Source organism: Rousettus aegyptiacus, unplaced genomic scaffold (assembly GCF_014176215.1).
Source record: "Rousettus aegyptiacus isolate mRouAeg1 unplaced genomic scaffold, mRouAeg1.p scaffold_m13_p_4, whole genome shotgun sequence".
NCBI classification, from domain to species: domain Eukaryota; kingdom Metazoa; phylum Chordata; class Mammalia; order Chiroptera; family Pteropodidae; genus Rousettus; species Rousettus aegyptiacus.
Window position 1 is genome coordinate 117,955,960 of NW_023416307.1, and position 13,263 is coordinate 117,969,222.

Sequence of the window (13,263 nt, forward strand, 5' to 3'; positions counted from 1 at the left end):
CCTCTCAAAGTTCTCATATCCAAATACCATCACATTGGGGGGTAGGATTTAACATAAGAAATTTGGGGGGAATACAAATATTCAGTTTATAGCATCATGCACACATTGTGAATCAGTTTTAGGCATAAGAAGGGTCAAGATGCAAACTTTGTCTTACTTTGAGGGATTAGTCTGACATGTCCCAACCTACAACCAACTCCCCCCACCCCAAACATTTTACTGAGATAGCAGGATTCTAAATCTTTATAACATATATTTCTTACAATCTGGTGCATATCTATCTTATTAAGACATCTGGAGAACTTGCCACTTATTGCTGCACATGTCTGGTGAACATGATATCATTAGTATAGTGACCCCATTCTTTTTGTACAAAATATCCAAAATGTTGAAATATATTGTGACAGAGAGTAGAAAATCATCACCCTGGATTAATGCTAACATATAACAGTATCTCTTCCACATGAAAGCAAACTTATTCTAATGTTCTTCTCTTTTAGGTATTAGGGTGAATAAAAACTCATCTGTCAGATCAATAGCCACATACCACATACCACTCTCCTCTGTGGTATTTTGGCCTCTCTACTGCCAAGAGCCATTACAAAGTTTGGGCCCTTAGAGTCCTTGTCAAGGTGTCAAATCTGGAGTCATAGGAGAGTGTCCCATGTCAACAAATTCTCCCTTATTCAGCTTTATGTTCTGTCCCCTTCACCTTTCAGTCAGCACCCTGAGGATCTACTTTCAAACATCCTCTCCTAATTCCTAATAGTATATATTAGTTGGGTCCTGCAGCTTTTCCAACATACAGTTCTTCTCCTCACTTAGCACTTACCTAGTCAGGCCAAGCTGAGACTTTATCCTAGTTATTTTCCTGGTGACCATGCAGGAAGGGGAGACAGATTCCGAGGATAAATATTGTCTTCTAGACCACCTGCCTCAGTCTATGTTTTTTCAGAATTTTCAAGCAAGAGTTCCTCCACCGTCCTCCAAAAAGGAATGGGCCATGGGATTTAGAGGGATCTGGGAATTGAAAGTTCTCAAATACACCTATAAGATATTGCCATGCCAGTTCCACTGGTGCAAGGATACAGGTTGCTACTTCTGTTGTTAGTTCCTGTTTTGACCAAAAGGGAATTCTCTGGAGAAGTGTTTCTTAGAATGTAAGCATTTATCAAAATCAACTGAAGGGCCTGTTAACATGCAGATGGCTGGGTATCAACTCTAGAGTTTCTGATTTTCCAGGTTTGGGCTGAGGTCCAAGGTTTTACATTTTAGATTCCTCAGTGATGCTGATAGAACTGGTCCAGGGACCACATTTGGAGAGACACTGCTCTGGAGAAAGGCGCAGCTTTGAGCTGTTAGCAGCCAACACAGCCTGGTAAAGAGAATCTGGGGTGACACCAAGTCATCCACAGCTGGCGCTACAGGAATCTAAATAGTGTTGAAATAACCACTCCGATCAAATGTCATTTATTTCAGAACAGCATTTCTTTAAGAATCTCTGCAAGAATATCTACAAAAACATTTGTAGTATTAAAAAATTAGTATTTTTTCTTTTATTCTTTCAAATGATATAGCAATCAAAACTTTAGGGGATTCTGGGCTTTCTCCCGACTTAATTAGTTTATAATGTCTGTCTGTCTGTCTGTCTGTCTCTCTCTTAGCAATGAAGAAATTTTTGCCTAAACTAAGTCATGAGTTAGAAAGGGCACAGAAACTATACTTGAATATGTGTTTCATCCCAATGAGTCACTGTTTAAGAGAACTTCTATAGTAAAATGAAATCCAACTTGTCTAAGGAAAATAAACTACCTGTTCTATTCTCCCAAAAGTGTGAGAACCACTTGATTCTTAGCAAAGTGAAAAGAGCTTTAAAATTAGATTTAAATGATAACTATAGTAATTAAGGGTTCCAAACATCTGTTGAACAACAGTACTCAAAAAAATAAATAAAATTACTTTTTTTGAGGGAAAAAAACACAGCTTGAGCATATGGTTTTATACAAGGAGATCTACTTACAAGTTCAAATAATAATTATTGGATAGGAGTCTTCTCTCTGTCTGTGTTGAGCTAATTTTGTCTTTAAAACTTATTTGATATAACTGCAGGTGAGTTACTATTGTATTTTTTTTTTTTTAAGTACAGTTAGTGAGACATTCAGAGGGAAGAAATGAGACTTAGGAGGGTTGAGAAGAAAGATAAGGAGCTAGGAAAGTGGGGGATGAGGCAGATGCAGAAAGATACTGAGAAAGACAGTAAAGATGCACAGACACAGACAGTTGGAAGGGTAAAGACAAGCTCCAGGACTATGCTCAGGGTAGGGTGGGGTAGAAAGGGAGTGTGTATCTACCTCTGCTTTGACAGGAGGAACTTTTCTAGGTGAATATACAACATACTTCCAGTCACAAGATAACATTATCAACAAAGACAAAGCCTAGAGAGGAAAAAGAATAACGTTTACTTCATCTTTACATGTTGAATCCAGTCCTTCCTGGTTAACATGAAACCTGCTTTGGGAGGCTGAGATCACATAACTCCCCCCACTAACATGGATGCCTTATGGTATGAGAGGCTCACTTGGTCCTGCTGCTTCAGCATGGTCTTCAGGAGTGGCATTGTTATAATTCTGAAGCCACGAGGGGGCCTGGTCCCCAGTTATGCAGAGAGATGGATTCCTTCAGGCAGCTTTGCAGAAATAATAAACTCATTTAGAGGGAGGAAGGGTACTTGGGAAGTATCAGGTTAGTAGTTTGTTTGTTTTTAACCTGCTTATAATAACAACCTGTTCGATATAGTACTTTAGTTTAATATGTATATAGTTCATTTGTGTAAAGTTCTTAGTACAGCACCAAACACATAGTAAACACGCAAACATTATTTTTACTGTTGCAGTTACCGCCACTGTCACCATTATTACTATTATTGTTTTATCTCTGCAACCATTTACATACACATCAAAAGAAATCCATCTATCCTTCTAATTTTTCCTCATGTCTCTGTATATTTGTACGTCACTGAATATTTTTTCTTTTGTCTTTCTCTTTGGCTGGTTTTTTAGCATACATCCTTCTACACACATGTAACAAATAGTATGTGAAATACACTTTACACATTCAATAGTGTGAAATCTTTGCCATTTCTTTTGCTCTCTGCAAAGGGGAAATATTTTTCCTTCCTTTCTATAATTTGTATGACATTTGATTTGAGACATGGAAGTCACTCAGAAGAGAGATGTCAGATTTTGGCTCCTTCTCACCTGAGGCCAAAAGAACCCTGCATGATTTGGCCTGCCTCCTCTCTGGCACAAATAAGGCCCCCTCTCTCTGGATTACTGATCTTTAAATGCACTGACCTTCACTGTAGGTTGTAAGCTTCTTTTTGTTTCCAAGTTCACAAGTCTTCCTTCTGATACCATTGGTTCACAATGTTATCTTTGACTTCACTATTTCTTCCTACTCTTTGCATGCACGTGCCTTGTTACTTCTCAAAGGGACTTTTATATATATATTTTTTCACCATAGATGTTATAGTCACATTTAAGTACCTATTTGAATAAATAACTGTTGAATGTCTGTCTGTCTTTGTCTCTAGAATTTTAGCTTCATGGGAACATATACTGCATCTCTCTTGTTAACTCCTAATTTGGTGTCCAGCACATAATAGGTACATTAAAAACTTTGTAATTGCTCAAATTATATTTTATCAAATAAAGATAAACTCATTGAAGAAAATATTCTTATATTATTTTAAAGACAGACTTGGAGTTATATCTATGAATTTCTTCCTTCATTGCCAGATCAGGTTCGCATTTCCTCATTAATATTTTACCAATCAAAAGAACTGGTAACTTCCTTCTGTCAAAAGAAAGAAGGAAGGAAGGAAGGAGAGAAGGAAGGAAGGAAGGAAGGAAGGAAGGAAGGAAGGAAGGAAGGCAGGCAGGCAGGCAGGCAGGAAGGAAGAGGGGAAAAACAATACTGTGGGTCTTTTTTCTCAATTTGAATATAATTCCATGATGAAAAATATTATCTGGGTTTTCAAAGAAAAACATCGTAAAATCCAAGATAGCATATTCAAATTTATATTAATTTATATAAAATTTTGACCTCTAGTATTATTTTAGTGCAAAATTCTCTTTCTACATTGCAGTTTCCCTGTAGAAAATATTTCTTCATGGAAGAAAGCAGTTCAAGCTCTTAACTTTTCACACCAAACTCTGAACTTGAATCTCTAATGAAGCTTATTAAGAAATAAAGATTCTTGAGCCCTATCTCCTGAGTTTTTCATTTTTAACAAATCCTTCAGGTGACCCTGATGTATAACTCAAACTGGCATTAAACTCACAACTAATTCCAGAAGCAACCATTTATTAAACATCTGCTTTGAGATGGTCACTATTCTAAATAACATATAAGAACACCAGAAGTCCAGAAGAAACTTAATGAAAAGATAAGTGATATTTCGTAGATGAGGAAAGTGAAGTTTTGAGAGGGTGTGATTTTAGTTAGGGCTATTAGTACCAAGCTTCAAAGACAAGTTTCAAACCTAGGGCTCTGAAAGGCTGAAACCCCTGCTTTTCTGTCACACTGCAGAGTCACCTACTAAACTGCAATGTTTGTGGCTTATCTAAACTCTAGAGCAAACAAAGATTTGCCTATGAGAAGACATATTACACATGGTTGACTTAGGATAATAGATCGAGAACCATTTACTAACTCATGATTTTTGTGTTCTGTGATAGTTGATTAAAAATTTTTTTAAAAAAGTTATTAACACTGTGAAGATCAGTTGGCCTAGTTCAGAAGTCTCTGAAGATTTGATGTAAAAGAAACTGTTTGATTTGTATGTCCCCCAAACCATTCCAATCTCTCACTGCTATACTATCTCTTAGTATTTTATCTTCCTTTAGTATTTTAACTGCTTAGAGATGACCAGGTGACTAGGTTTTGGTCCCTGAGATATGAGCAACAACACTACCCTTTGTACCTTAACCCATTTCCATGTCTGACATGCAGACATTATGCCTGGGGCTGCCATCTTTCACCTGTGAGTCAGTAAACCAACATGGTAAACACTTCAGAGTGGAAATTTAAAATAAGACTAAGTCTCCAATGACATTGTTGAGCCTTAACACTGGCCTTAGACTTCAGCCTTCAAAATACTTTCTGGGAAAGAAAAATGTGCCCAATCTGTTTATGATCTGTTACTCATTAATTCTACTACTTTTAGCTAGATGCATTTTTATCTGACATGAATTTTACTAGACATAGAAACCTGTTTGGTAAATCCTTCACAGGTCAGGTTTATGATTTACTCCTATGTTTCTTAGAATGGAGTTTTTCATATGGTAGAAATAATGCGAAGTTTTTGTGGATATGTATATGTATGACGTCTGTTTTGATGTTTTTGTATGTCCACTTTCTATTATACTGGTCCTGTTAGTCTCTTTGCAAATGTTCTTCCTTCTGAGCATAAATTAAAGTTCTCTGTGAATTGGCTTTGATAAACAATCTGAAAAGAAATCAGATCCCAGACCCCCTTATATTTACAGCCTAGCCTGTGTGAAAGATATGTGCTCTGTGACATCGTCATTAATCATAGCCTGTCTTCTGCCATAAGACGTCATTAGAGTATCTGAACCAGGGCCACAAGTCACTTGAGGAACATTCTGATAACAAATTTTCTCCTAGACTTTGTTATTTTGCTACCACTTCCACTAGAAAAGAAACAGGTTTCTAAGGTACTCATTCCAAGTGGAACAGCTAGACTGACTACCACTCCATTCATCATTCAACAAGTGGGTCCCTTCAACAAGGCTTCACCATAATTATCTTTACCCCGCCACCCACTCACATTGGACCTTGGAGAACTACTTGACCCGTGATGGGCAAGACCAGTAATTAAGAAATGTCAGTTCCTTCTAACTGGGCATGTGCGGCCAACCTACCAATTGCCTATGCTTTACCTTGCCCTGCTCTGAGGTGTTGAGACAGATTTTCAGAATAAAGCCAGGTGAATCAATTAGACAATAGTTTCTGAAAGGGTGTTATATATACCATCAATGAAATGATTTTAGGTGTATCATTTAAAAATGACCATTTAAAATTTTTGATGATCATGTATTTTAGCATAGTTTAAAATATATTCCAGCGTATCACATCTGTGATTTCATGAATATTCAATTGTATTTGTGTATGTTTATATTTTCTCTTAATACATGTTTATATGTGTGTATATGTATACATACATTGTATACAAACATGTACATATATGTATATATTTTCCTTTAAAATATGCTTATTTAGTAAAACTTGTTTTAGAGAAATATATTAATGGTACAGATGGTACGTGGATCTAGCAAAAATGTTGAAGGTGGTGCATGAACGACTAGTGTTTGGGAAACATCGGAAAGTACCAATAACTTAACTCTAAGAACACCTCTGGGAGGAAGAAATGCAGTTGTGCAACAGAGGAAATGTTAATGTTACCAATCATGGAGGTTGACAAGTGGAGCATGTTAATGTTACCAATCGTGGAGGTTGACAAGGTGGATGGAATCCTTCCTAAATGAACCCAAAAGTTTTCATAAACTCACTCCACTGTCAGTTTGTCAAATATATATTGAATTCCTATTATTTGTAAGGCATCATCTTAGTCCTGTTAGAGGCACAGACATGTTTAAGATACATGCGATGTTTTAAATACTTCTATAACAACATATTACACAAGAAGAGTCTCTTGTCTCACTGATCCTCAGTTTTCCCATATTTAAAAAGTTCAGAGGCAGCTCTCTAAGGCTCCACTAGCTCTCATATTCAAGAATTGGGGAAGAGTCAAGGAATTAAATGTTGGGAGTATTTCGTCAAGGTTTCCATGCAGTACAACAATGACAAGTAGACCAACCCAAAGCAATCTCATTAGGTGCATCTGGAAAAGGATGCTAAAACTTAAAACAGGGAAGATGATGGTGACTCATACTAGGGTGGTAGCAGAAGTAATGGTGCAAAGTGGTCAGATTTGTTATATTTTGAAGGTATATCCAACAGGAATTTTTCTTTTGTCTAGAGTAGACTTCAAATCCTTATGGTATTGAGTAAAATAATAGTGACACTATGACATAATGAAAGTGAAGATCGACCTATTGTCCCATGAGTTACTGCAGCTCTGAGTTTGTACAAATGTTTGTAGCTTACAGCTTCTTATCATTCATTATATAATGTGGTTCTCCCAATAACTTTGTGTGGGGAAAGGGGAATGGGAGGACATACAGTTTATCTAAAGTTACAGGGAAAGAAATAGAATTAAGTTTATATGTGGTTAATAGTGAGGGTTGGACCTGAATTGCAGCCTCCTGTTTCCATACAGTCTCTTGAGACAGAAGGAGCTAAGCTGTGGTCTAAAACAATCCATTTGAGCCAGGCAATAAACTCTTTTCAGTGTATCAAATGGTCTTTCTAAGTAACATAAGTTTTGAAATCGCGGGTTTATGTCTGCCTAACTCCCCTCTGGGTCATATATAAATCTATAACAGAATCAATAACAATAGTCTTGAAAGATTGTTTCCTTCAATTAAGAACACATTTTCCTCACATGAATCTTCAAATGTGGTAAGCAGCTATGAGTGTTACTTAGAGGATCCAAACAGCATCTCATGGCTACATGGAGAGCATTTGCCTTTTAAATTTCATAATTATAGAAGGCTGGGCAGACACCAGAGCCCTGCTTAAGTGAATCCTGTACTGTACTATAGGGTCAGCCCTTGCACAACAGCTCCTTCATTGTAGTCCCTGGCCAGTTCTCACAACAAATAAGCCCATGAGTCAATCCCACCCCTTGACCTGCAAACAGCAACCAAGGCTCAACTACAACAGGAAGGCACATACAACCCATATAAGCAATATAACGAGCTCAGGTGACCAAGGAGACTGCACCAGTGAATCCAATAGGACACTTTCTACATAAAGCCACTCTACTAAGACTGGGAGACATAGCAGCTCTACATAATACATAGAAACAAACAGAGGAAGGCAGCCAAATTGGGGAGACAAAGAAATATGTCTCAAATGAAAGAATAGAACAAAGCTCCAGAAAAAAAGAGTGGCCCACACATGGAAGCAACTGAAGTGTCCTATGATAGATGATTGGCTAAAGAAGCTGTGGTACATATATACAATGGAATATTACTCAGCCATAAAAAGAAATGAAATACTGCCATTTGCAACAACATGGATGGACCTCGAGATAAACATGCTAAGCGAAATAAGCCAGACAGAAAAAGTTGAAAATCACATGATATCACTTGTATACGAGATATAAACCTAAAAGCAACAAATGAACAGGGTAAACAAGCAGAGACTCATGGATGTGGACAATAGAGTCGTGGTTACCAGTGTGTAGAAGATGGAGGAGGAGGGAGGAGGTAGACAGAGTAAAGGGAGTCAAATACAGGGGGGGTGGGGGAGGGCGAAGTGAATAAAGGGGATCAAATATATGGCAGCTGAAGGAAACTGGACTTTGGATGGTAAACACAAAATGGAATATACAGATGTCAAATGATAAAATACACCTGAAAATTATATAATTGTATTAACCAGTGTTATTACCTCAATAAACTTAAAAAGAAAAGCTCCAGAAAAAGAACTAAAGAAAATGAAGACAAGCAATCTACCAAATACAGAGTTCAAAACACTGGTTATAAGGGTGCTCAATGATATTAGGGACAGAGTAGATGAACTCAGTGAGAATTTTTAAGAAAGATATTAGAAATATAAAAATGGAGATAGAAAACCTAAAAAAGAACCAGTCAGAGATAAAGAATGAAATAACTGGAATGAAGAATACATTCGAGAGATTAACATTAGATTAGATGAAACAGAGGATTAAATCAGCTACCTTATTTAGAAGATAAGGTATCAGAAACATGCCATCAGAATAACAAAAAGAAAAAAGAATGCAAAAAAAAGAGAATATTTTAAGGGGCCTTTAGGATAGCATCAAGCATACCAACATATGCATCACAGGAGTACCGGAAAGAGAATAGAGACAGCAAGAAATTGAAAACCTATTTGAGAAAATATTAATGGAACACTTTCCTATCCTGGTGCAGGGAATAGGTATAAAAGCCTGGGAAGTGCAGGGAGTCTCAAATAAGATGACTCAAAGATGCCCATACCAAAATACATCACAACTAAAATACCAAAGGTTAAAGACAAAGAGACAATCTTAAAAGTATCAAGAGAAAAGTAATTAGTTACTTATGAGGAGGCTCCCATAAGACTGTCAGATAATATCTCAACAGAAACATTGTAGGCCAGAGGGGTTGGCGGGAAATATTCAAAGTGATGAAAAGCAAGGACCTACAACCAAGATTACTCTACCGATCAAAGCTATCATTTAGAATCAAAGGACAGATAAAGAGCTTCCCAGAAAGGAAAAAGCTAAAGCAGTTTGTCAACACCAAACCAGTATTGCAAGAAATGTTAGAACTTCCTTAAATAAAAGAAGATCAAAAACATGAATAATAAAATAGCAATAACTACATATCTATCAACAATTACTTTAAATGCCTATGGATTAAACACTCCAAAATACATAAGGTGGCTGAATGAATAAGAAAACAAGATCCCTGTATATGCTACCTACAAGAGACTGACTTCATACTGAAAGACACATGTGGACTGAAAGTAAAGGGATGGAAAAAGATGTTTCATGAAAATGAAAGCAAACAAACAAACAAAAAGCTGGAGTAGCAATGCTTATACCAGATAAAATAGACTTAAAAAAAATGCTATAACAAAAAATAAAAAAGAAGGATCCAGTATTCCCACTTCTGGATATTTATCCAAAAAAGCTCAAAATGTGGCTTTGAAAAGACATGTGCATCCATATGTTCATTGCAGCATTATTTATAATAGCCAAGATATGGAGGCAACCTAGGTGTCCATCAATGGGTGAATAGATAAAAAAGAGGTGGTATATATAGACAATGGAATATTATTCAGCCATTAAAAAAGAATAAAATCTTGCCATCTGCAACAACATTAATGGACCTAGAGGGTATTGTGCTGAGTGGAGTAAGTCAGACAGAGAAAACAAATGCCATATGGTTTCACTTACATGTGGAATGTAAAGAACGAAATAAAAACAAAACAGAAACAAACTCATCGATAGAACATTTTTATGGTTGCTTGATAAGAGGGAGTTTGGGAGTGTGAAAATGGGAAGATATTAAGAAATAAAATTTGTAGTTACAAAATAGTCATGAGGATATAAAGTATAGCATAAGGAATATAGTCAATAATGTTGTAATAACCATGGTGTTAGATAGGTACTGGATTTATTGGGGTGATCACTTTGTAAGGTATATAAATGTCTGATCACCATGTTTACACCTGCAACTATTATAATATTGTATGCCAACATTAATAGAGAAGTAAAAACCTTATTTACAAAATAAAAAATCCTCAAGCCACAGAGAATTGTATTTTGGAATAATTTAATGATACAAATTGAATCACAGGAATCATATCTCAAACATGGACTATGAATGGATATGATTGAATATTGGAATCTCTCCACAAAAGCTCTGGATAAATCCATTTCATCTTTTATGAATTGCCAAAGAGCAGTGGCTGCTCAAAGATCATTTAGGGAGCACGTAACCTGTAACAGACTGGGAAATAATCAAAAGCACAAAGGTCAAGGCAGTAGATATGAACTCTTATGCTCTATTTCTAGTTTTCTGCCTCTTCTCTTTCTCAAGCAGGCTTAAGTAATATGGGGGATACATCTTTTCAGTAAGTACCACAGGGTCTAAGTTTTCAGCTGATATGAGCATTATTTGTAAACACAGTATCTTAGGTTTACTGGTCTCTGATAGAATCTAAAATTAACACTCCTGTTATGTTAGAATAATGTTAGTTTCCATCCTCTGAGCCCCAGCCCCCTTAGTGTTTTTGAGTCAGCTAGAGCAACAGTAAAGCAGGTGGTGCCTATAAGATTAGCATGTCTGGTGTGCAGGTTTCATGTTTTAAAATAATTGAGTCTAAAGACAAACAGACTATTTCATAGCAAGGACCAGTCCGTCATACTTCAGTAAGAGTGGGAAGGCTAATTTGAAGAGCTTCATTGAATACTCCCTGGATGTTTGGAGGAAGAAGTTATAGGGCTGTTTTTCCTATATAACTGGGCAGTCATTGTTCCACTATCTCGAAGAACACATTCTACCAAATACAAAATGACACTCCAGTGACTGCTGACTCATTGCATCCATTTGGACAGCAGAAAGGGGAAAATATTAGCCAGAGAATTAATACATTTGTGGATCTAAAGATCACTATCTGAAAGTCTAGAAACTTGTGAAGTTGAGAAATAGCTTTCTTTAAGATAATCTTGAATATTCAGGTATAAGGTAATATGGTTATATTTCTTCTAACGCAAACATTCAGGACAGTTTATATGTTGAATAAATGGTCTCATTAAAGTCACTAGAATAGTTTTCGATCTTTCTACTAAATAACAAGCTTCTTCTGAGCAAGAGCGGTGTCATATTAATCTTTTTTGAATGTCTCACAGTGTCCAGAATCAGAGTCTACATGATATAGAATATATATATATATATATATACACACATACATATATATATATTCCGTAAACATCTATTATTGTACTTTCATATTTCCTCCTGATTAGAAGGAGAACATTTCCAGAAGTGAGAGCCCTTGCCTTAAACCATATTATCTCAGCTTTGGGTTAATCATTTATACTATTTTTTTTCCTTGAAAAAAGAAAAAAATATATTCATGATGAATAAGATAATGTAGTAACCATCAATCTCTGCCCAAGAGCCTTAACTGAAATCAAAGGTCTGTCATAAAAGCCAACCCGAATTGTCTTTGCAAAGGGTAGGAGTTGTGCGTCTGCACAAAGCCTCACACAGCAGTGAGGGCCAATGTTTAGTACTACCCCTGTGTGGATCTGGCACTAGCAAAGGCAGCCTAAAGCTCTCGCAGATGTCTGTAGAAAAAAAAAAAAGCACAAATACAACTAAATGCTAGAAATGAAGAAAGATAACACAAATGATGCTTCTCTTTTTTCTTAAGCATTGTTAATTTTGGCACAAATGGTTTGAGAAAAAGAGCTTTAGAGAAGCACTTACTAAAAAAACATAGAGCATCTCTGAGTGAAAGCCAAAGGCCATAGGCAACTGATGTTATGGAAAATAACATTTCCTCAGGTTTTAGAGCACTTCTGAAATAGCACTAGGGGTGAAAATTCAATAGATCTAACTTCAAGCAATAATAGGCAAATATCAATAAAGGGAGAATATCAAAGAAGATTGTTGGCTATGCAAGGGTTATAAGGATAAATTGCAAGTAATGGTAAAATTCAGGTCATGTTTTCCTTATTTAACAAACATTTGTTCAACACATACTATGCATTGGGCTGTTACAAAGGCCTATAAAACATTGTTTCTCTCTTATAGAAGCTTATAATCTAGTAGCTAGAGGTAAACTTTAGTAAACAGTGTGCTATGCATATTGATTAAATAAGGAAAACTAGCCAAAAGTTTTTGTATTTTTGAATTCATTCCATTTAAAGATCACTTGACAGGGTACAAAAATTTGTGGATCCCAACAATGAACTCATTATTTAATTTAGAGGCTTAATATTTATTGAGCGTTTATTATGTCTTTAACATGTGTTTAATTCTTTCCTAAACTTTTTAGTTAATACCCAATATTGAAGGAATTAAAACTTGGGAATTTTATAACTAGCTCAATTTCACATAGCAAGTTAAAAGGAGAGTTGGGATTTGAACTCACACTGTCTGAGGTGAGAACCAATACTCTGAACCATTAATCTATCACCCCTGTTATTGAGGAGACAAAGCTAAACACACAGAATGTAAATTTAAAATTAGAGATCATATAGATAGGAGGATCATTTAGGAATGATAGACAACACTAGGCACTAGGATTTCCAAAACAACAAATGTGTCCAAGTATGAGATGTATGAGAAACAGCATCCCATTATTGTACCCCTTTATCTTGAATTCATAGCCCCCAAGTCACCTCCTTGCAGGGTTTATGTTCTATTTCATGGTAATTTTTAAGATAATCTATAAGTTGTATTCACTCTGGCTTTGGTTGCTTTTCCTGGGCGGCCCTTAATGCAGACTTCTAAACTTGCCAACAAATACCAAACATGTCTAGGTCCTAGACTCTCTAATGTTTCTATCTGGTGAAAATCATGCACTCTTCAC

At 36.2% G+C, this 13,263-nt stretch overlaps 1 protein-coding gene across 17 annotated transcripts in view; it reads left to right on the forward strand.

Annotated features, from left to right (window-relative positions):
• The window catches only part of GRM7 (glutamate metabotropic receptor 7), a 761,960-nt gene that overhangs the window by 410,312 nt on the left and 338,385 nt on the right, over nt 1-13,263 (forward strand). The gene's annotated exons all lie outside the window — the stretch shown is intronic.